This window comes from Sus scrofa, chromosome 11 (assembly GCF_054392235.1).
Source record: "Sus scrofa isolate SSC_HxYL_T2T_F1_AM1 chromosome 11, Sscrofa_HxYL_maternal_Yorkshire_Landrace_v2.0, whole genome shotgun sequence".
NCBI lineage: Eukaryota > Metazoa > Chordata > Mammalia > Artiodactyla > Suidae > Sus > Sus scrofa.
The window spans coordinates 11,007,274-11,030,751 of NC_139393.1; the positions used below are offsets into that span (position 1 = coordinate 11,007,274).

Below are 23,478 nucleotides of genomic sequence, written 5' to 3' on the forward strand. Positions count from 1 at the left end.
TTCAAGAGCATTTCAAAGGGCTGTAAGGTGGTGGGGAACTTGCTTCTTGTTAGTTTTAGATTGTTGTTTTCTCAGGTATTGGAGGTCAGTTACCACTCAATCTTTCTCCTAGTTTCTAGGTTTTGTTTAGAAAAGGTCTCTTACATATCCTATCTCTGCTCCATTCTCCTTGTCTTTATGCATTTTCTTTTTTACTTCTTTATTTTTATATCAAAGGTCATTTAAAAAGTAAGAAGATAGACTCTATTCAGTTTGCCTGCTTACTCAGAAGGCATATGGGAACAGCAGTGTGCTTCTTAAGAAACTTAAGCATTTGGGGAATTTAGTCTTTTAAATATAGGAAAGGAAATTTTCATTTGTTCCATTAGGGTACAAATGAAGTAGTATCAGTATTGATATTAGTATTAGGGCTAACATTAGTATTGATAATTTATTAGTGTTAATAACCTTATGGTTTCTTATTGAACCCACTGATAGGAGACTAACACTTCCCATCACCTGGAAGTTTCTCTGTCTCTAAAAGCCTCCCCATCCTATAGTATCACTCACAGTTACGTAGGGTTTGGTCATCCTCACTCTCCAGCTCTGCTTCCTTTTTTTTTTCCATTTATTTTTTTTAATAGTTAATAATTGTCATGAACTTGTTTTGAGCCAGACAGTCCTGGGATCAGGGCTTGGCCAGCACTATTTCAGTTAATCTTCTGGTTGAGCCTCCAGTGCAGGTGCCATTGTTTTTCTCACACGTGAGGAGGCAGAGTTGAGCTGTTGTTAAGTAACTGGCCGCAGGTCAGCAAGCTAGAGTGCAGTGGAACCCGGGCTCATTGCCTGAGCCTTTCCAAGGCCCATGCCAGTGCTTTCTGTGCTGCGCATCCGGTCCATCCGTCAAGGCCTGGCCCACAGGGAGCCCGGAGGCGATGCCTCTGGCACGGCTGCTCCCCCTCCGCACTCCTCCAGCCATAGCTCTTTCTACTCACGGGGGTCCTCCCAGAGGTCTGACCCACAGTTGGACTCTGGGCCCCTGAGGGGCCCATCCTTGTGCCCATAAGCATCAGCTTCCAAAGTTTCTTTTATGAAAACAGCCTCCTCAGTTTCTCCTTTTAATTCTTTCCCATGTCGTCCTCCATAGCCCCTGTACTTACGAGAAACAGCCTAACAGAGAAGTCTCCTCTCTCCTGCCTCCGTCAAAACTGAACACTCTAATGAAGACAGCAGTCTAGCCTGTAAGATCAACACGTAGCAAGACACGGAAATCCCGTGCTGGAGCAGCTGGGCTTGTAGTTTCACAAGTGAACGCTCTTTCCACGTGAGTGTTCCTCACATGGCCCCTGCCCTTGGGGTCGTGGCAAACCCAGGGTGAGAGCTTGAATGATGAGACGTCAGGCAACAAGTGAAATTACAGAAAAGGGGGATGTTAAGTTTAAGAAACTGATCCAAGTCTTTGTTTAATCGATTTTTGATGACTGGTTAATTTTGAGGGGAAGGTTAATTTTTGTGGGAGAGTTAGGTCATCATTACAAAAGGGGGGATGTTTCTCCATGGACAGTTTTATTCTCTTAGTTATATACTTTTTTTCAGGTGTCTCTGTGCACCAATTCTACTATTGCTTCATGAGCTGAAAAGCCTTGTTTAGAAAATAGTCACTTTGACTCAATGAGTTTCTTTTCTGTGGAAAGGTTCATGTGTGCCATACATTAGATTCCAGATATGTCATATCATATGGTAATTGTCTTTCTCTTTCTGACTTCACTCAGTATGAGAGTCTCTAGTTCCACCCATGTTGCTGAAAATGGCATTATTTTGTTTTTTTTTTTTATGGATGAGTAGTATTCCATTGTGTATATATGTACCACATCTTCTTTAATGGAAAAAATAAAAATCATTATAAAAATACACAAAAAATAAATTAAAATAAAATAGCTACTTTAAATGGAGCAAATGGTTTCTCCTGTAAGCTTTTCCAGAATAGTGATTAAAGGCCCAAATGTAAAAGAGCAGTGGTGCAGCAGGGACTTACTCAGGTCCAATGAGACTTTTATAGGTGGATTGTGTTGTAGCAACATTGTTCCCGAAACAGAGCCTCTATGGGCCAAGGAGAGGCTGTGATCTACTGCATCTGTTCGTGTCCTGGAGCCACCTTGATTCTGAAAGTATTTTGTAGCTTGGCTAAATAAATAGGCTTCACCTAACTGTGTGTGTAGGGGAGAGGTGGGGAAGCAGGGTGTTTATAAAGTGGCCACTAAAAACGGTAAAACAATTGAAACAAGGGTAAGAGAATAAGAGCCAAGATATTAAGAAGGATGTGTTGAAATGAAAAATGCTTGCATGAGGTTCCAAGCCAAGGAATGTCACTCTGTCTGAGCCCAACCAGTGGTCAGATAATGATGTAAGACAGAAAGCGCTCATGATGGTTATTTAGTGAAAGAAAGAGTATTCATTCATCAGGAAGGATGGACTTTTCTCCTTCCTGTTTACTTAATAAATCATAAGTAATTTGTTATAATAATAATTTATTTCATTTTTTTAAAATTCCCAGTTAGATTATTAACTCCAAGAGGTAAACGATGTGACTATTTTTTGTCTTCATAGTTCTAATAATGAATATAGTATCTAGGAAGGATATTTGTTAACAAATAACATAATAAAATATAGGCATGTACAGTTAGCAGGTATATGGAAATATAAAACCTTCTACAAAGGGCTTTTCTAATATTTTTAAAGGTGGTGGTACATTGTACATCTGGGAAAGCATTTCTGTAGAGCGTCGAAGTCATATAATCCAAGTTAAAGCTTTTAGGGATAGAGCTTCGAATGAGAGGAAATTAATATTGGTTAAATCATCAGAAATCTCATTTTCTTGGGGAAGGTGTTTGTCAAGATTTGGCTAGTAAGTGATTAGAGATTGAAATTATGAGTGAGTGCTTCAAGGTGTAACTCTTCTTTGTTTTTTACTGAAACGAGGTCTGTATCGTTCAGGTTCTAAGCACATAGAAAACAAGGGTGGTGTTGTGATATAAAATTAACTTAAATTTTAAAGTTTACAAAATAAAATTTTCACCTCTATGGAAGACCACACTAGCTTGGCTAGACTCTTGGAGGGTATTTGGAGGTAGGTTCAAAACCAAATTTTGTCAAATACAATTTTAGTCCTGTACAAATGCTAATGAAAGCCTTGAAGTTCTGCAGCACAGAAAAAAAAAAAAAAAAAAAAAAAACGGAATTGGTAGATTCAGAGAAGGGGTCAGGATTATAAACTACGAAGTCAGGGTGATTTAGGGTTGAGGAAGCTCCTCCTACTGAGTGACCTGGTGCTAGGTAGGAGATAATAAATAATACCTACTTCATCAGGCAGATGCGAGGCTAGTAGAATAACATGGTAGACTTAGTATGGACCATGCATCATAGTAGGGGTTTCACAGGTAGTTATTATTTCTCTGGTAAAAAAACTTTACAAAGAAAATCGTTAGACAAAGATCTGAGCCTCTCTGGACTGTGGCAAAATACAGAGTTAATCTTCATAATACATTTTTTTTTAAAGTGCAACTCATATAGATAATAAAGGATCTGCCGCCAACTACTAATTTGGATTTCAAATTTAAAAATATATTGAGTTGTTCTCATCCAGGTAGGCCTGTATCACCTGCACAATAGGATTTGTGTGCTGCCTAGCTGCTCCTCTGGAAGGCAGAGACCAGGTCTCCTGAAGCCTGTGCTAAATTACTTATGTGTGGATTAAAAAGCTAGGGGAATAAGAAACGTCCTGATTTGATGACATTTAGAGTGTGAGTTTGTTTTTTCCAAAAGGCCGTCTCTGTTCATTGTTTCTCACAGTGCTGTGATCAAGGTTTAAAGTTGTGTCCAGAGCCCACCTAATGGAAATATTTCTTCTATGTAAAGGCCAACGTGTTTTTTATGGGAATATACATTTTTGAAATGATAGTGTAAAACTTCTGGGAAACGATTCCGTACACAGTAAATACTGTTGTTGCCATAAAACTCTTGGGCAGATTTGTAAGACTTGGAGAGGCAAATATGTCTCTGGAGCTGCATGTGGAGGCCACCATGCGTTATGGCTGTCCTTCCATACCGCTGACGGTGCATCCCGAACCGTCAGCTCCCTGCTGTGACTCTTTTTAGATTGTTCATGCTTCCTGTTTGGGGAAGATGCTGTTCCAAAACAAGCTCACTGTGGTCCCTGAGACAGAAGCGAGCAGGATTTGGAGCAAGGTAGGAAAGGAGACAGGGGTTGAGAAAAGCAAAGGCTGAGATGCAGATCTTGGCATAAGATGCCGAGGCTGTTTAGCAATGAGCTCTTTGGGTAGGATACCATTCAGTTGATGTTCTGGGCAAGTTAGCACCAAATTTTACCGGTTATGTTTGCCCACGTTACAACCTTGTTTTGATACATACTGAGCTAGTGTGTCATTCAGGATTCAATCAGAAAAAGAGAACCATTGTGCTCTGTTACTGGGCCTGGACCTTCTGCAATTGTGGTTGTTGACTGAGTAGTTACTGCAAGGCTAGTACCTTCACATCTGATGCTAGAGGGTGGAGTCCACAGGCAGGCAGTCAGGAAGGGTATGATAGCTAAAATAAAACCAACCTGATCATATACACAGACCGTAACATTGATGTCTCAAGATTGTATAAAATAATGGTCATCCAGATGACTTAGAATGTGCTTGTATTTACAGGTTATCGGCACAAATTAATTTTTTAAATTTTAAGAAAAATTTAACCCCCTGAGAATTACCCTGAAAACCTTAGGAATTTCTCTCCCCCCCCAGTTTAAGAAACTTTGTTATAACGAGGAAAGCATATATGTATAATATTATATATAATATATAATATTATAATAGTATATATATATCATATATAATGTATTATTATCATAAAATAAAATTATATTTATATACTGCTAGGTGATGATATGAACTGAGTTGAAACGAAGCATAAATACTAGACAACAGGGAATGAATGGGGAGTTTTGGAGCTTCTATTTTATTTAACTTTAAATTTTTTTTTTAATTTATTTATTTTTATTTTGGCTGCATCCATGGCATATGCAATCTCCCAGGCTAGGGATCAAACCTGAACCTCAGCAGCCACCTGAACCACTGCAGAGACAATTCCAGATCCTTAACCCAATGTGCCACAGCAGGAAGCTATATTTGTCATCTAATGTTGAATAAAAAATTACTCCAAAAAATAGCGGCTTAAAATAACACACATTAGTTATTTCAAAGTTTCTGTATCTCAAGAATCAGCATGATTTAGCTTCAGGATCTCACACATTTGCAAACAAGTTTTCTGCAAGGGCTAGGGTTTCATCTGAAGTCTCCACCAGTGGAAAGATCCACTTCCAGGCTCAGTTATGTAGTTGTTGACAGGATTTAGTTGCTCACCAGCTCTTGGACTGAGAGCCTCAGGTTTTTGCTGACTGTTGACTGGAGGCTGCCCTCAGTTCCTTGCTACTTGGGCCTCTCCAAAATGCCAGCTTGTTTCATCAAAGCCAGCCAAAGAGAGAGTCTGTTAGCAAGATGGAAGGAACAGCGTTTTTAACCTAATCATGGAGATGATAGTCCCTGAACATTACCATATTCTATTGATTACAAGCAAATTATCTGGGGGGGTGGGGATTATACAAGGTTAAGGAATATCAGGGGGTAGAAGTCTTTGGACATTACCTTAGAGGCTGCTTGCCGCAGACAGCCTCTCTGAAGACTGAATATTTGAGTGAGTGCTCAGTTAAGTCAAAGAATGAACCTTGTTTTTAACTCAGGGAAAACTCTTCAAGCTGAGGGAAGAGTAAGTGCAAAAAATTTGAGCTAAAAGTGTCCTTAACACATGAAGGGACAGAAACAAAACCACAGTCGCTGGGGTAGAGTGAAGAAGGCAGAGGGTGATGGTTAAGAAAGTTAGAGAGGTAGAGAAAGACAAATACTGTATGATATCACTTATACGAGGACTCTAAAAGATAGTGCAAACTAGTGATTACAGCAAAACAGAAGCAGACTCCCAGATACAGAGAATAAATTAATTGTTACAAGTGGTGAGATGGAAGGGGGAAGGGGAGATATAGGGGCAGGGAATTAAGAAGTACAATCGATTAGGTATAAAATAAGCAAAAAAGATGTGCACTACAGGAAGTATAGCCAGTATTTGATAGTAACAGTAAGGGAGTATAATCTTTCAAAATCATAAATCACTGTATTGTACACATGAAACTTATATACTGTATATCAGCTATACTTCAATTAAAAAAAAAGAAGCAAAGGAAATCAGGCCATTTCACACAGGATCTTGTAAGTCATGGGGAAATCTTTGGATTTAATTCTGAACAGGATGAGAAGCCATTAGACGGGGAGGAGTGGGATCTCATGGAAGGACTTACCTTTCAAAGACTATGCTGCTCTGGGGTTGGGGGGTGGGGAATAAGGGCAGATTTAGGGACACCAGACGAGACGCTCGGGCAACGTGAGTGATGAAGGTGTTTTGTAGGAAGGAGGGTGGCGACCGAAACTGGAGAAGAGAAAGCATTCCATCAATGTCAGCAGTCATGTTATTATTGCCTGTGTTTCATAGATCCCTGATCCTCAGCTGTATACCTAAGGGTTGCCTGGGGAGCTTGTTCTAAACATAGAACGAGGCTCTACCCTCAGGAGAGTGATTTAATATGGTTTGAGTGTATCGGGTAGAATGTACATCTGCATGGCAAGCCCTGAACTGATTACCTATTGCAGGTTGTTCCTACCTACCTAGATCCCTTCGTTATTGTTATTTTTCACAGACACGAAGTAATCAGGACAAGAATAGCCCACTCACACTCACACACAGATTGGAATTTCCTCATTCATTCTCCTGTCATGTGTGACACACCCATGGAGACCTAGGTGGTTCTATTGTGAAGAAAACAGGGACAGGACAGCAGAGCAGAGTAACTCCTGTCCCACTGTCACTCCCCACTTCCCATGAAGAGAGCAGAGGGGTGGGGATGGGCTTATTTCTCCCAGTAACTCTCTGAATTCAGACGTGTAAATATGCTTCTGTTTTAATCAAACTTCAGAGATGTCTTAAGAGGAAAGATGTTGCATAAATTGCAAATATAAGTATTGGAAACCAGAATTATGTTTCTTTGACGTAGTCTTGACAATACAGCAGATTGTATTTGACATGTTGTTAATAACACGAGTATGAGATACGGCTTAAACATGTGATAAACTAGACCTGCTGCTTGGATGGCGCATCTTACTGATAAGATATAAAGTCATCCTCAGTCAAGCCAGGGATGTTTGTGTCTGGCTTTTCCAGTGTATGTGTGTTTGGGAGGGAAACTTTTGTTATTTAAATAACAACACCTCAATTCATGGGCACATGATCCTTTAGAAATGACTAGATTAGATTTCATATCTTTCCCTGTTTCCTCATCTACCCCCGTTTTATGTTGTATTGAAATTTTTTTGATTAACGCTTTAAAGGATAAGAAGTATTTTCCACCCACTCCAGAACAGCAGTCCTACTCCTTAAAGTTAACTAATAGCAAATTTTTGTGTATCCTTCTAGAAATTGTCCTAATGTATACACCTTTTTTTTGTTGTTGTTTATCCAAATGGAAGCATAACATATGCACTGTTTTATACTGTGCATTTTTTCTCTATTATTTTTCCCTCTGAAGAGTTGAACACATGTATCTTTGAATAAGAAAACACATTGTAAAACGACTTGAATATCACAAAAGGGGAAAGAGTGTAAAGTCTTCTTCCCACCCAGTTATCCTGAAGGACCAAGTTCTTTCCAGAAGAAGCCACTTGTTATCCAGTTCATGTGTACCCTTCTAGAGCTGACCTGTGCATGCACCTGAGTCTACCTATGTCCTCCTTCAGGTTATGTGCTCCATACATATTTTTTGTCTTTTTAGGGCTGCACCCACAGTGTATGAAAGTTCCCAGGCTACAGGTCAAATCAGAGCTACAGCTGCCAGCCTCTGCCACAGCCACAGCAATGCCAGATCTGATCCATGTCTGGGACCTACACTGCAGCTCATAGCAACACCAGGTCCTTAACCCACTGAGTGAGGCCAGGGATCAAACCCAAGCGCTCATAGATACAAGTCAGGTTCATTACCACCGAGCCAAGATGGGAACTCTTATGTGCTATATTCTAAAATTTCTTGACACCTCTGTGCAACTAGGTCAGAAGTAAAGGTGAGGCACCTCTCTCCTTTCCCAGAAGGGAAAAAATGACCCAGAGTTTAGGAGAACTGAAACTCAAACAAGAATCCAAGCTTATGAGCTCCCTGGACATGTGTAAGGAGTTGGGGGAGGTTTTTAGTTTAACAAAAACTTGGTCTGAAGTAGAGGTGAGGGGACATCTCTATGGCCTTATCCTGGATCAGAAATTGATTAAGATGCAAGAAATCATTTTGTCTAATTGAGATTCTAGAGCAAAAATATGCTGGCATCCTTAACCAGAGAGAAGTTCTGATCTCCTCAGCCAGCTCCATTTGACTTTGCTTGTCATTACCATTGATAGGCTGTTGGTGTCCAAACAGTTACCTGGACAGCAGCCTTCCTGATGCTATAAAAACTTGGTTGATCTTTTTAGGTGGGATGGAAAGAATTTTATTACCACTTGTAAGCATCTTAGTGGGAGGAAATCAATGTCTTAATGAGGATAGTACTTTAAGAAACAGCCTCAAAAAACTTAGAGGGCCAAAGTGAAAATAAGAGGCGTATGATACTGCTGTTCTTTGACCCACATTCTGAGATTACAGGTCAGAATCTGTATGACTGACCTGATTCTGTGAATGGGACATACACTCTGAGTCCGTTCTTTACTTCCCTGTACTCAGGTCATTGTTCATTTCTATGGGAAATAACAGCCTGAGGTGCGGTGAGCTCTTATTTATACACATCATCAAATATATTCTGTTGGAGAAACTGATATCACCTCAGAATACTGTAAGTACCTTGAATTCTGAGAAGTGACATTCCAATACTGACCAGTTTCCTTACAGTTATAGGTAATATAAGACAATAGGATTTGAAAATGACAAAGGGAAGTCCTTGATGGAAGCCTGAGTTCTGATTGCCTCCTGGATCAGATAGTTGTCTAAAGGGGTTATTGACTTACTTTTCTAAGTTTTCCAACCAGCCCATAAATCATAGGAAAGAATATACACAGAGTTTATTTCTTAAGCCAAAGAGTGAGTGAGAAAGAAAGAGAGAGAAAGGTTAAAACATTCGTTATTGATTTTTTGGCAGGCAAAATTAATGGTAGTTTCTCCTCCTCCACATTCAAACCCACGTTCTAACCGTGGCCTTCGTTTCATTGTAAAACCCAAGAAACACATGCAGCGTCTTGAGATTACTTCTGGGGTTGAACCTGTTAAGTCAAAATATTATTCTTCGCGGGAGACTGGGTTGGTATTTGGACCGCTGATGTGAGGTTTTCCATTTTGAGTGTTCCCTCTGGGAGCTCTGGCTCAGCCGAGAGCAGCCCTTCTCTCCTCAGGGAACCAGTTTCAGAAGAAACCTCATTAGAATAGACAGACTGTGGCTGGTGAAGCCTACGGACACCTGGTAGGTTTTGATATGTGACAGATATGAGATTCAATTACTTTTGCCCCAATATTCTTACTAGAAGTGATGCATACACATGATACAATTTTCCGTACATGCATTTACATTAACTGGCACAAGGAAAGGACATCGAAACCCATTTTGGGAGGTCCCATCGTGGCACAGTGGTTAACGAATCTGGCTAGGAACCATGAGGTTGCGGGTTCAATCCCTGGCCTTGTTCAGTGGGTTGAGGATCCAGCGTTGCCGTGAACTGTGGTGTAGGTTGCAGACGCAGCTCAGATCCCGCGTGGCTGTGGCTCTGGCGTAGGCCGGTGGCTACGGCTCTGATGAGACCCCAAGCCTAGGAATCTCCATATGCCGCGGGAGCGGCCCTAGAAAAGGCAAAAAGACAAAAAAAAAAAAAAAAAAAAAAAAGAAAAAGAAAGAAACCCATTTCGTTGTTTCAAAGTCATTTTTACAGAAGTCTTCATTGTTTTACTGCTTCTGTTTTCTCTTTCAGGAGATATGTGAAAATAGGTTGGTATTTATGCAGTTTAGAGGTTGGAAAACAGGCCTATTTACAGCAGTTGAAGGGAAAAAGGACTTTCTGTCCAACTGCGTACATATTCTGTGCTAGTGGTCGTCTTCTTTCTACAGACGCTCACTTGTTATACTTGTTCTTTCGGAGTATGCTGGCCTGTCCATAAGTTAAAGCAAGCAGATTTAGGTTTAACACAAGGTGCATTCAGATATGTAATCGGCGTTAATCTCACTGGAGTGATTGATTGGGTGAGAAATTGGGGTCTGGAAACAAACCAGCTTTGGACCAATTAAAACCCGCAGAGCAGCCCTTGGTAGCATCGTCCTTTCTCTAAGATGGTGAGACTTTGCCCCATCTCAAGAGTGATATTTATCATCTTAAGCAGTTTCTCAGCATTCCTGAGATACCAAACCAATTGTGAAGGACAGGGACTTAGACCCCCACTGTCCTTAGCTAAGGGTGTTTGTGGGTACAGCTGGTGGTTCAGGCTGTGGTTGAGAACATAGCTAGAGTGAGCACCCCAAAAATAACTACTGCCTGACTTCCTGTGATGCAACACCTCTAGGTAAAACAGGGAAACCTGAGCTTCAGGTTTTCCTGTGACCAGTGTTCGCCTGAGCCTATCATCTTTCCTTTGAGCCATTGTATACTCGAGCTACATCTCAGTCATGAGCTAGAGCTCGGTCCTGAGCTAAACTAAATCCATTGACTTGCTGGAATGGCAATTAGCCCATTATCGTTAGTTCATGCCCAGCATCATTGTTCTTGCTAACGTGATCAAATTCAGAGGCATTCAGTGTATCTTCTCTTTAAGTGCCAGCCCTGGATTGGGGAAAGTTATCTTTCTGACTAGCCTTTTTTCTTAGGAAAGAATAAAATGATTTCTAGTAAATAGCTAGACATGTTTTATTTTTGCTTTCTTGGAAGATCATATTGATAGTTTTTTTCCCTCTGAAATAAAATATCAGTTTTATTATTGCCAGCATATTTAGTATATTGATACTGATCATTCTATAACTTTCATTGATCTGGTGTTCTTTTCAAATGTTTTGATACAAGTTCACTCTGTCTGTAGTTAGAATCTTTGCCTTTGTTTCTGCTTTAGTTGAGATCTTGACAATTGGTTGTATTGTCTTAATTCCTTAAAATAGTTTGGTTAAAAAATTCTCATTTATGTTCACATTGGCTACTTCCTCCATACATATGCTCCCTAAAGGCAATCTATAAGCAATGCTTGATATTGATAATACATTTTTTTGCATTGTTTATAAGCTTTAGTTCAAATCACATAACTTCTAGATTCACTTACATGTGGTTTCTAAGAAAAGGATACAAATGAATTTATTTCCAGAACTTAAACAGACTCACAGCCTTTAAAAAACTTATGGTTACCATAGGTTACAGGTTGGGGGGGTTTGAGGGGTGGACTGGGGGTTTGGGACTGGCATATGCACACTGAGGTATACAGACAGATTGGCCAGTGGGACCTGCTGTATAGCACAGAGGACTCTACCCAATATTCTGTAATAATTTGTGTGGGAAAGAATCTGAAGGAGAACGAAGGTGGGTACATGTATAACTGAATCACTTTGTTGTACAGCAGAAATTATCACAACCTTGTAAATTAACTCTACTTCAATAAAACTTAAAACAAAAAAAAAAGAAACATCCTTAAGAGTATTGCCAGGGCATCAATATCTTAGTCCAGTTTCAAATATTAGTCAGTATATAAACCTTGTCTTTTATGTCTGGGTTTTCAGTTGATTGTATAGCTTTGAATTTACATATGATTTTTCTTACATTGCAGAAGAAGAAATCGTATTCCCTGATCCCCCCACCCCACCTACCCTACATGACATTTCCAGGCTCTGGCAAATATCCACTGGTGAAAAGAGAGGGAGAAACGAGAGGACCTAGGCATCTACTCGTTCTTTTGGTCCCCGGATGTATCAGTGCACCATTGTAGCCTGACTTGCCTTTCGGTCTGGACGCTGTGGTTAGTGCTGGGCCTTCTCTTTTCTTCGTCCACCTTGTCCTGATGACCGTTCCTTTTAAATGCCTCTGATGTTCTTCTTTTCCTCCATTCCCACTTCATTCCTTTGGTAGTCGGCCTGTTCACCTTCCACCTTAAATAATCCCGTGGCTTCTTATTCATTCAAATCATTTACACACATTTTGCCGAATGCCTTCTTGTGTCAGGCCCAGATCCCTGGGGGTACAAGTATGTGAAAGACAGCAGACATTTGGAAAGGGCTTTCAGGCTATGATAATGGCAAACAAGAAAACAGAAAAAGTATAATATGATTTGGTTAAGTGCTATAATTGAGATAGAAACAAGTGCTTCAGAAGCCCAGAGGAACAATTCGAATCTTCTATCAATTAAGTTGGTAAATTATATACAGATTATAACACCTCAATCAAGTAAAACTCTGTAGTCCTGCGTCATATCTCTTCTACCCACCTCTAATGTTTCGCTTTTTAAAATGTGCTCTTAGACTAGATTTCTAAAAGGTTAAGTCTGATCACACCTTCACCTTGGCCCCAAGTATTAATCACAGTAAATACCAAGACCAGCTGCACTTCCTTTTGCTCAAGGCATCTTGGACCTGCTTGAGTGCCTGCCCTGTGCTCCACAGAAAGCTTCGTTGCATGAGTAATAAATCTTTTCATATCCTTTAGGTGTGTGTGTAGGGGGGGATCACCAGTCTTGACATCAGTACCAATTTTACCGGGATGGTTTTGATCTTAAACTCTGCTGAAAAACCGCAAAACAGGGGCCTGACTTCCTTCTATCTTGTAATATTGCCATTCTCAACAAGTAGTTTGTATTAGATGATCCAGTATGGCTGCTCCAGCTCTTGCCATCACGTTCACATTCCAGTCAATGGAAAAAAAGAAGAGGGGAAGGGATACATACAATTTATTTCCAAAGCATGGCCAGTTAGTTGCAATCATTATTTCTATTAATGTTCCACTGGCCAGAATTTAGAACTGCACAGCCACAAGCACAGCATCAGCACCAGCACAGAAAGCTGAGAAATTTAGTCTTTATCTGGGCAGGTGTGCAGAATAATCTATATAATTTATATAAGAAAAAGAGAGTAGATGTTAGGAGATAACCAGCGGTCTCTGCCACACTTACTTAACTGTGCAAAGGAAGGCAAATTACTTCACTTTTACAAAGCTAGGAGTCAATAGTCTTTAGGGCCATTAAGAGAACAGGAGAATTAAGTTTGTATTCCTAGCCTCATGATTTGTACATATAGGCACATTATAATGAGTGATTTCTGCTATTATCAAGTAATATTAAAATATTAACAATCATAATAATATTAATAATAGTAATATTTTTCCCTACTATAAATTCTGTCAGCATCATGAGAAAACTCAGAGTCCAGATAATAGACTAGTAATTCAAATATTTATCCTTTTTTGATTTTGAATTCTAAATTGCCTTCATCTCCATTCTGTTTGATCAATCCACGGTCATCATCATGCTCTATTTTTTGCCCTTATCTAGAATTTTCGCATTGTAGTGATTGCTAACCCCTTTATTCCCTCTGTCTTTACCTGAGATCATCCAGGGTTTGTTCTCAGTCCTTTTCTTTCTCTACTCTTCCTGAGAAATTTCATTCACATCCTTGGCTTCAGCTGCCATACACATGCTGATGACTCCAGCCCAAATTTCTCTCTTCCTTAAGGCACGTATGACCATTCCTAACCTTGACATTGCAGATTTAATGTCTCCCTAATTGCGCCCCCATACCCGTCCTCCTAAGCTTATCTCTTGGATTACACCCTCACTAATTCTGCCACTCCAGCCTTGAGAGTGGGAGTCCATCTCAACTCCTCTCTCTCACGGCCACAGCAATGTACTGAGTGCTGTCCACCTCATACCCTCTCCCATTACTGAACTTGCGCTGTCCTCTCTGTCTCTATTGCTGTTCTTGCCCGTTCAGCCCCTTAGCACTTCTCTTCTGGGTTGTTAATTCATCCCCTGCCTTCTGACTCCTCCCTCCAGTCTATCCTCGACACAGCTGTCAAAGTGATCTTTCTAAGGGCGAATATGATCTCATCACTGCCCTGCTTTAAGATCCTTCAGTGCAGAGTTCCCATCATGGCTCAGTGAGCCCACCTTGCATCTGTGAGGATGCGGGTCCAATCCCTGGCCTCGCTTAGTGGGTTAAGGATCTGGCATTGTTGTGAGCTATGGTATAGGTCGCAAATGCAGCTTGGATACAGCGTTGCTGTGGCTGTGGTGTAGGTATGGTGACCCCTAGCCTAGGAACTGCCATATGCCACAGGTTGCAGCCCTGAAAAGAACAACAACAACAAAAAGACCCACCCGTGGCTCTCTATCTTCTGTAGGGTCAAATCTGAACGGCACGGCATTCAATGCTTTGGCCTCTGTCTCACACTCCTACACCGCCCACACCGCCCCAGTCACCAGAAAGTCTCCTCCAGCTCTACTGAGCTACTTGTCGTTCCACCAGCTACACCTTGTATCTTCCTGCCTCTATTCTTGAGTGTAGGGTCCTCCTTTTATATTAAATGAACTTCCCCTAACGCCTACTTTGCTGGAGGTCCAGCCTAAAAGTCACCTCCAGGGGTCCCTCTGTGAGATATTTTTCTCACGCAGACTCATTTTGCTCCCCTTCTTTTACATTCCCATCACCTCTCTGCAAAGCCAGATTACAGTGCTTACCCACGAGGTTATAAATATTGATTTCTTACTGTCTCACACAGAGAATGTGAGCATGTGAACTCCTCACAGGCAGGTGGAGATGTGTTACCCCTGAGTCCTCCACAACGTCTGATTCACAGGAGATTAAATACATGTTTGATGAATGAATAAATATTTATTCAAAGCCCTCAAGCCACACTGACATTCCTTGTGTACTCACTATATCTTTCTGTCTCCTTCCCTGAGTTCTAGCTTTTCCCAACGCCCACACAAGTAACCAGGAGTAAGCTGTCAACAAATAAAGGGTTTTTTGTAGGGAAAAACATTACAGTATGTATCAAGTTGGAAAATTTAACTGCAGTGTTGTTTTAGTTGTTATTTGTTTTTTAAAAAATATATACCAGATTGAGGCTAAAGTTCAAATTTCTGTTTTGGCAATTTAAGTGTGTGTGTGTGTGTGTGTGTGTATCTGTGTATACACATACACACTTAAATATATATATTTATATTTAATGTATTTTATATATAAATATAAAAGCCAACAAGTCCTCAGTCAGTGGACAGTATAGAACAGGTTGTAAGTTTCCCAAGAGAGGAGAAAGGTCAGCGCTGGTCATCCTTACCAGATGACCATAACGGCAGAGTACCATCTTGGCTTAGCATTGACCTCTGGGTCTGGTGGGTGAAGAGAGAGTACGTGATGTTTGTGGGTGAGAGGGAGGGCCATGAGAAGAGTCTTTCTGATTGTGGTTTGTTTTAAGAGTGGAGTAAAATTAAAGAAAAACGTGAATATTCTCTTTTTCAAATTTTGACTTGATCATGTAGTAAAAAGAAACACTTTTGAAGTGTGTGGACTGAAACTCACTAATAAGCTTCCAAGTCTGTTGTAATTGTCCCTGGCAAGGTCAGGGAGCCAAATATGTTCACGGAGTCATAGTTGCATTCATTTTTATTTTTGAGAAAAACTTACAAAGAGTACTTAAACATTTTAGTATGGAACTAGTAGAACTCAGGTTGGCTTCAATGCTGTCTTATTGAACCAGAATCTGGAAATATTGTGTAAAATAAGCATCCATCCAGCTGTAGCCAGTTGTGCTTTTTCCTGTGAAAATATTTGCATTTTGATTTGATTCCAAAGTCTCTATTGCCCTCATTTGCTGTAGTGAAATATTTTAGTAATTCACATAAAAGTAAAAAATGCACAGTTACGCATTTAAGTAACTGCTAGAAAATGCTAAAGTGTAACATAATCAATCTTTTAAAGAATAAGTATTTGAACCGTATCAACTCATGTTTGTATTGTAGTTTCTTACTAGTTAGTCTACATTGGGTTTAAAGTGGTCCTCTTTTATCAGTTGAAATTTCTGTCTCCTCCGTATTTTTATTCTATTTGAAATAACACTTAGATAAAGGATGATTTTTTTGTAATTAATATATCTGTAAAAGTACCTAATTAAAAGTGAGTGGTAATCTATTCCTTTCCTCTCTGGCTTTAAAATAGGCTAATGTTGATAACATTTTAAAAATAACAAGATTTTCTTACAAGTCCATTATTGCTTTTCTTATAACTGTGTTTTTAGATAATTAGTCTAATAAAGTACATTGACTATTTTTATCTTCTAAATACATAAATATACTATGATTCTAACCTTAAATTTTTATTTATTTTTCTTCACTTTCTTTCTCTAATTTGAAGTAAAGTCCAAGATTTATGTATCTTGCTTATCAGATATGTGCTCTAATTTGATATCTTTCCCTCAAAATACTTTTAACACTCTTCTTAAGTTTTATATGCATCGTATATCCATATTGAATACAGTTCTAAAGAAAGGGGAGGAGGTTTTGTGTTTATATAAAATATAGTGTGCCTATATCTCTAAGTGACAAAGAACCTTGAATTACTTTTTAAAAATAGCAATTTTTGATAGCCATTCTTTCAATAGAACTCTATTATGTCATTTTCATTTTTCAATTGAGTTTCTGTTGAGCTGAATTTTATAGCATTAATTACCAACTTGTCTGAGTTGGATTCATTAAAAAAAAAAAAACCTCTAAGTACATATCTGACAAGCAATACACATTAATCTTGGACTTTACATCTTTTAAGCCGCTGATATAGGTGGGAAACCTCCAAACATTGATTGCCCCTTGGGGTTTGAGGTTGATGGGAGGTAGAAATAGTTTCCTGCAAATGCAAAGAGTCAATTAGCTTTTCTAACTACTCTTCAATTAAAATAAAAATAGAATTCTCTGGGGAGAAATCTAACCAGAAAGATCACTTCACTGTAAATAGGCCAGTCAATTTTATAGAAAAAAGCCTCCGGCACCTAGCACTCATTCCCATATATATCGATTGATTCATTCAACCAATATTTACTGAGTGCATATGCTGTCCAAGGCATATTGTGTCCTGCAATTACATTTTATACACACAGTGATATGAAATCAGTTTCGGCCACAGGGCAAGTAAAACAAGGACTAGTAATAGTACTACTACTACTATCACTGGCTGGTAATGCTACTCTACTCCTCCTCCTCCTCCTGCTGCCACCATTGTTACTTGCACCGCCACCAGTGGTTGTGAGTCTCTAACATGCCAGGCATTACTCCAGAATCCTCATTGTCAAGATTGCTTTCAGATATCTGGCAGGAGAGAGATTTTTATGCCCATTTTACAGATAAGATATTGAGACAGTTATAAGATATTATAAGATATCCTATAAATTATAAGATATTGAGACAGTTATCATAAGGCCATCACATGTGTATGTAGTGATATTTTTTTTTAAAAAATTGCCAAAATCTTTCATTTTCTTTTCAGAGAGAAGATGTTCTCGCTTTCAAAGTAATGATGTATAGAGGAATTGAAGAAAACCTAAGGTAAGAAAGAGTTACCTCATTCTCAAAATCCAAGGAAAATGAAAGTAGAGCAAAAAGAAGGGTTATGTCAATTCCTTTCTACCTTTTACCCTCCATTCGGATTCGTCTGTTAATGAGGAAGAGGTAAGTAGAAAGTGAGATGAGAAAGAAAAAAAATGATGGGTTCTAGCTTGCTCCTTCCTGACTTAATTTTACAACGTTTTCTTCATTTTTTAAGTTTTAAATATCATATATTGATATCCAACAAGAACTTAAGTTTCTTTTTCCGCCAACCAACACCAAGACACTTTCTTTGCTGCAGCCACTCCATAGTTGTGGCACATTTATACTACGTATTTAGTATTTACATTTTTATGACTGTGGATATTGCTTAGAGCCAAGTCATGAATATATTATAATAAAGTTCATTTCTAGTAACTTAAAATTTTTCTTCATAGTAGTTTCTTTTGTCATTTTGTATGTGTCTATTACTTATTTATGCCTAAATTCTCTGCCAGAGGTAAAAAAAATTTATAATATGTTTACAAACCATGTGAATTGGTTCCACCCATACCCAGTCTGGATACTTGTAGAAATTTCTATTTGTCTCCAATTTCATGCTAATGTAACTTAGTGTAAGGTATTTTTTCCAGCCATTGTGTCGAGTCCTTGGCAGGTTCATTAATTCAGAAAATTGCATCTTGCTTTTTTGAGTGTTCGTTACTATTACTATTATTATTTATTTGATAATCGTCATCTTGTATTTTCTACTTTTCTGTTCTCCTGTAATTTTTTTTATTTTAATGTTGTTCTGACTGTACTGATTCTCAGTTCTAAAAATTGTTATCTTCTGTTTTCTATCACTTCATCGTTTCATTCTTCTTTCTTAGAGACCGTATTCCAACATTTTTATAGGGTTTTATATTTCTGCTACCATAATTTTAATATCTTAGAGTTTATTTTCTCTGAATTTCCCTTCTGTAGCTCTTTACATAGATAGTGTATCTTTAGGAGATGCTGGTAACTTTTGAAGTATTATTTTATTCTCAGGATTCTCTATTTCCTCCAAAAATAATAGTAAAATAAGAATAAAAATAAGTGGGAAGGTATAGCCTTTTTCAAATAGCAGTTGCCTTGCTGGTCCCCAAATTCTCTGGCTCTGTACTTTATTTGTTCAAAGTACATGGGACATTTCATTGGTGATTATTTATTGCATTCTTATTATCTAAAACTCTTACTGGAATGCACCTTCTGGAAGGCTTTCACTTTCTTAACTCTCTGTTTTACTTCAGTGTATAGAAAACAGTGAGTAACTACATGATAGATGAGTAATTGATCCTTACTGGATCGATACATAATTGAATAAGTGAAGATAACTATCAAGTCTTATTTGAGAACGTGACACAAGAGTTGAATCGATAGGAAGGCAGGTCATGGTCTTACTTGGGAACACTAGCGCATTTTAAGGTCATTTTTCCTACCATGTTGAAAGAAGATAGGAAGTTCCCAGAGTCGAACATGGAGATCATTTTTAGGCTGTTGCAGTCACCTTACAAAGTGTAAAGATCGCCTGGACTGAGGTAGTAGTAGAGACACACAGAGTGAAAGGGTCAGGCAAAGATTTATTTTAGCAAGAAAATTCAGCGAGCGAGCTTGCTGTGTTGTATTGCATAGGGTGCATCACGATTTTATATTTGTATATTCCCTAGTGATGAATATCTAGGTTGCCTCCAACTCCCTACTTCTATGGGTAACGCTCTATGGATAATCTTTAGGTATGACCCCTCATGGGCTTGTGGGATAGCATCTTTGGTACAATATGAGCTGAGATATGAGCCATAACTGCATTTTTTTCTGAATGGCTAAAACTACTCATGCTTATACTAACAATCCATCACAATTCCCATTGTCCAATACCTTTACCAATGCTTGGTACTGTGTAACAACAAGCTTTTTAAATTTTTTCTAATTAAATGAATGTAAAGGGGAGTTCCCACCGTGGCTCAGTGAAAACGAATCTGACTGGTATTCATGACGATGCAAGTTTGATCCTGGCCTCACTCAGTGGGTTATGGATCCGGTGTTGCTGTGAGCTGTGGTGTAGGGTGCAGATTCAGGCCCAGATCTGGTGTCGCTGTGGCTGTGGCGTAGGCCAGCAGCTGTCGTCCTATTCACCTCCTAGCCTGGGAACCTCCATGTGCCATGGGGGCGGCCCTAAAAAGACTAAATAAGTGGAGAGATAGACAGATAGGTAGATGTAAAGGGACCTCTCATTATTTTAGTTTACATTTCCCTGATGATTAGTGAGGATAAACACTTCTACATTTCTAACCATTAAAGTTGTCCTCAGCTTATTCACATCCTTTTTGCATGTTTTCTCTTCGATTATCCACTTTCGTCTGGTTGATTTGTAAAAGTTCCAGTGAGTAATGCCATCTTGATTTTGGATGTCTTTCAATCTGTCACACATCTATTAACATTGCCCATGATTTCAATTGTACAAAAAACATTCATTTCTGAATTCAGTGAAAATGATAGGATCTTGGTTGTCAGGGGCCGAGTGACAGTACTTAATCACTAAAAATAAGATGGACTGGTTACTATATCCAGGTGTCCTGGATGACAGGACAACAACAATCATCACAGTAGTCTTACCCAGAGAGCTTGTCAACTTTCGCTAATTATTTATGGTGTTCCTAGTCCAGAATAGTTGGGCAATGTATTCATTTCTTGAGGGTGCTCTAATAAAGTACCACGATCTAGGTAGCTTTACACAACAGAAACTATTCTCTCACAGTTCCTAAGTTCCAGAAAAACATAATCAATCAAATGCACTGCTCAAAAGTTCTGCCAAATGGGAGAATTCTTCTTCACACTGTGCTCTGAGACCATCTAGATGGGGCTGTAGTCCTGCAACCATCCATTTTCAGGTGGTGCCAACAATTACTGCAAAGCCATTTGTAGTTCAGATCTGAAGATTTTCTTCTACATTCAGCTAGTCTTAGGCAACTCCTCATAAGGTCATAGGTGTGGGTGAAAACAGAGAAGTAGGAGTAAGTAATTTGAACACCTGGGACACTTGCTCATGATTTTTAGGATATTCTTGGGCTCAGGGTTTTATAACTTTTGTTGATGACTGAGGGTTGCTGTGCATGTATAACTCTATGGCTTGATGGCCCAGACAACATCCATTGAGGATAGGCAGCCCAGGTCACATGGGAAGGTTGATAGTCCACAGTCAAGCATTTGGGCCAGTAAAAATCAGAATGCTGTTTCTCAAAAGACTAGCTGTCTGTAGAAAATGACACAGCTTTGCTCTAAAATCCTAAAGATCTGCACTGTAATTCTCCAGTTGGGGCTGTCAAAGGTTCAGACGGCATCTGTACCTGCCACAGACACCTGTAGACTCCTTGGGATTAACTGGGTCCTTTAAAATGGCAAATTTGAGTCCCCTTATCAGGCAAGGGACTATGACTACCCAATATGCTTGTTTTATGACAAAAAAAATTGTTATTTTATTTTGTTGCTCAAATTGTTTCAGCTGTGGCCATTGTAATTTTTCTCTGCCTCCATCTTTTTGGTTTCTCTGTGCCCTGCCTCACTTTCTGGCACTAGAAGATGCTCAGGTTCTTCATGCATTTTCAGTCCCATTTTCATTTTATCTAATTACTGATGCAATTGGGTTTATATCTATTATATTGGTATTTGCTTTCTATTTTCTTATCTGTTTTGTGCCATTTACTCTTCCTTTCTTGCTTCCTTTGGGGTTTAACAAGTATTTTTTATTATTTCATTTTCTCCTCTATTAGTTCTTCAGCTATATCATCTGTTAGCAGGATTTTATTGGATGCCCTTGGAGATGATACATATCTTTGATTCATTGTCATCATCTACTTTAGTGTTTTATCATGCCTCAAACAATAAAGGAAGCTGACAAGAATTCAAGAATTCAAGTTCTCTTACTCCTTCCCTCTCCTGTGCTATTTTTGTTATATAGTCTACTTTTCAAATGTTATAAATCCCATAAGATAGTATTATTGTTGCTATTTTAAAGAGTCAATGTTTATTTCTATTTGCCCACATGTTTATCATTTCAGGTGTGCTTCATTTCTTCCTACATTCCCATGTTTCTATCTGGTAACATTTTTCTTCTTTCTGAAAATTTCTCTGTGTTATTTCTTATGTGTACATCTCCTGGCAACGGTTTCTTTGAATTTTTTTGTTGGTGAGTTTGTTTATAGGTTTGAAAACACCTTTATTTTGGCTTCAGGTTTGAAGGATACATTCACTTAATGTAGAAGTAGGTGGACAGGTTTTTAAATTTTCAGTGTTATAAAGATGTCATCCTACTGTCTTCTGAGTCCCATGGACTTTTTAATGTTCTTTCTGTCACTCAGGGATTCTGTCTGAGAGCCTTATAATATTTTTGACCAGCTGTTAAAATTGTTTACATAGGATCCCAATTGCTCCATGATAGCCAGAACTAGAACTCATCTCATCTTGACTTTTGCATTAGCCCTCACACAGCCATTTCTGTGCCAGAATATGTCTTTGTCTTGTTCCTGAGCTTAAAAGGAAATGTATTTAACATGCCTCCGTTAAGTATGATTACTGGTTAAGTACTCTCAATCAAGTGGAAGACTCCGTCTGTTCTTATCTATCAGCGACTTATTTTCTAATTCAGAAATAGATGTTAAAATCTATCAACTGCCCTTTTCTGAATCTGTTGAGATGGTACTGTATGTGATTTATCTCTTTTTATTTCACTGTTGTAGTAAATTTCACTGTTTGATTTTTTGGAGTTCAATAGTCTTTGTATTTCTCAGATTAGCCATACTGATAAATACTCTTGATCATGACATATTAGTTTTTTATTTATTTTTTGGCCACAGCTACAGCATGCAGAAGTTCCTGGGCCAGGGGCTGAACCCATACCACAGCAGCCACCAGAGTCTGTGTCGCAGCAGCAGCCCCAGCTCCTTAACATGCTCCACCACGAGAGGACATCTGTTTTTAGAGTTTAGTTTTTGGTTTACACACACTTGGTATATATCTTTTCATTATTTACTTTTATAATTTCTGCATCCTCTGTTTATATATGCCTCTGGTAAACAACATATTACGGGACTTTTTTAAGTCTAATCTGGAAAACTGTTCACCCTGTATTATGAGCATCAGGAGAATATCTTTGTGTTTCCAGAATTCTTGGAAAGCAAGTGGATTCCACTTTTCTCAATGGGGTCAGTAGGTCCTGATGGGCCAAGGTCTCAGCAAAGTAAGACAGTTTCATCCTGAACCTCAGCAAAGGGCTGCCTCTGAGGCTATTTTCCTCCCCTGGAGTTACAGCAAGATGATATGTCTCAGACCCACTTTTCTTTATCGTAGAGAAACTGCTCATGATCCAGAGAGTAGCTGGAAAGCAAAAATTTAGGCTACCATCACCCCAGAGTCCCCTAAAAAACTTTATAGATTCATAGTACCTCCTAAATACAAAACAATACTCGTTTGTTGTGAGAAATTTGGAAAACATTGAATATACAGAGAAGGAATTGAGAATATTTACAATCCAGAGATAATCAGTGTGTCACCCACTTGGGAAACACAGAGTCTTTTCTTAACCTGAAAGTGTCAAAGGGAGTTTTTTAGCAAACAGCAAAGACTAGTCTTCCTTTCTGCCTGAGTTTTGCAGGGCTATATTTGGCCATCAGTCCACCAGAATAGCAACCAAGTTCATATAGTTCCAAGCAACGGTCATCACATCAGAATTGCTGCCTGGCCGTCGTGATACTTCTCATTATAAGGCACATCTCAATTTCAGAGATACTTAAATGTGA

General features: G+C 39.0%; 1 protein-coding gene across 13 annotated transcripts in view; it reads left to right on the forward strand.

The window, feature by feature from the left end:
* Positions 1 to 23,478, forward strand: part of RFC3 (replication factor C subunit 3) — a 377,430-nt gene that overhangs the window by 216,417 nt on the left and 137,535 nt on the right. For 6 of the 13 annotated variants that reach the window (XR_014818796.1, XR_014818798.1, XR_014818794.1 and 3 more), the window contains exon 12: positions 17,607 to 17,665. The gene's annotated coding sequence lies outside the window, so the exon portion shown is untranslated. Of the gene's footprint in view, positions 1 to 1,126; positions 1,304 to 11,908; positions 12,098 to 17,606; positions 17,666 to 23,478 lie in introns of all 13 variants that reach the window. The other 7 variants (XR_014818801.1, XR_014818802.1, XR_014818803.1 and 4 more) reach the window with 2 other exon arrangements.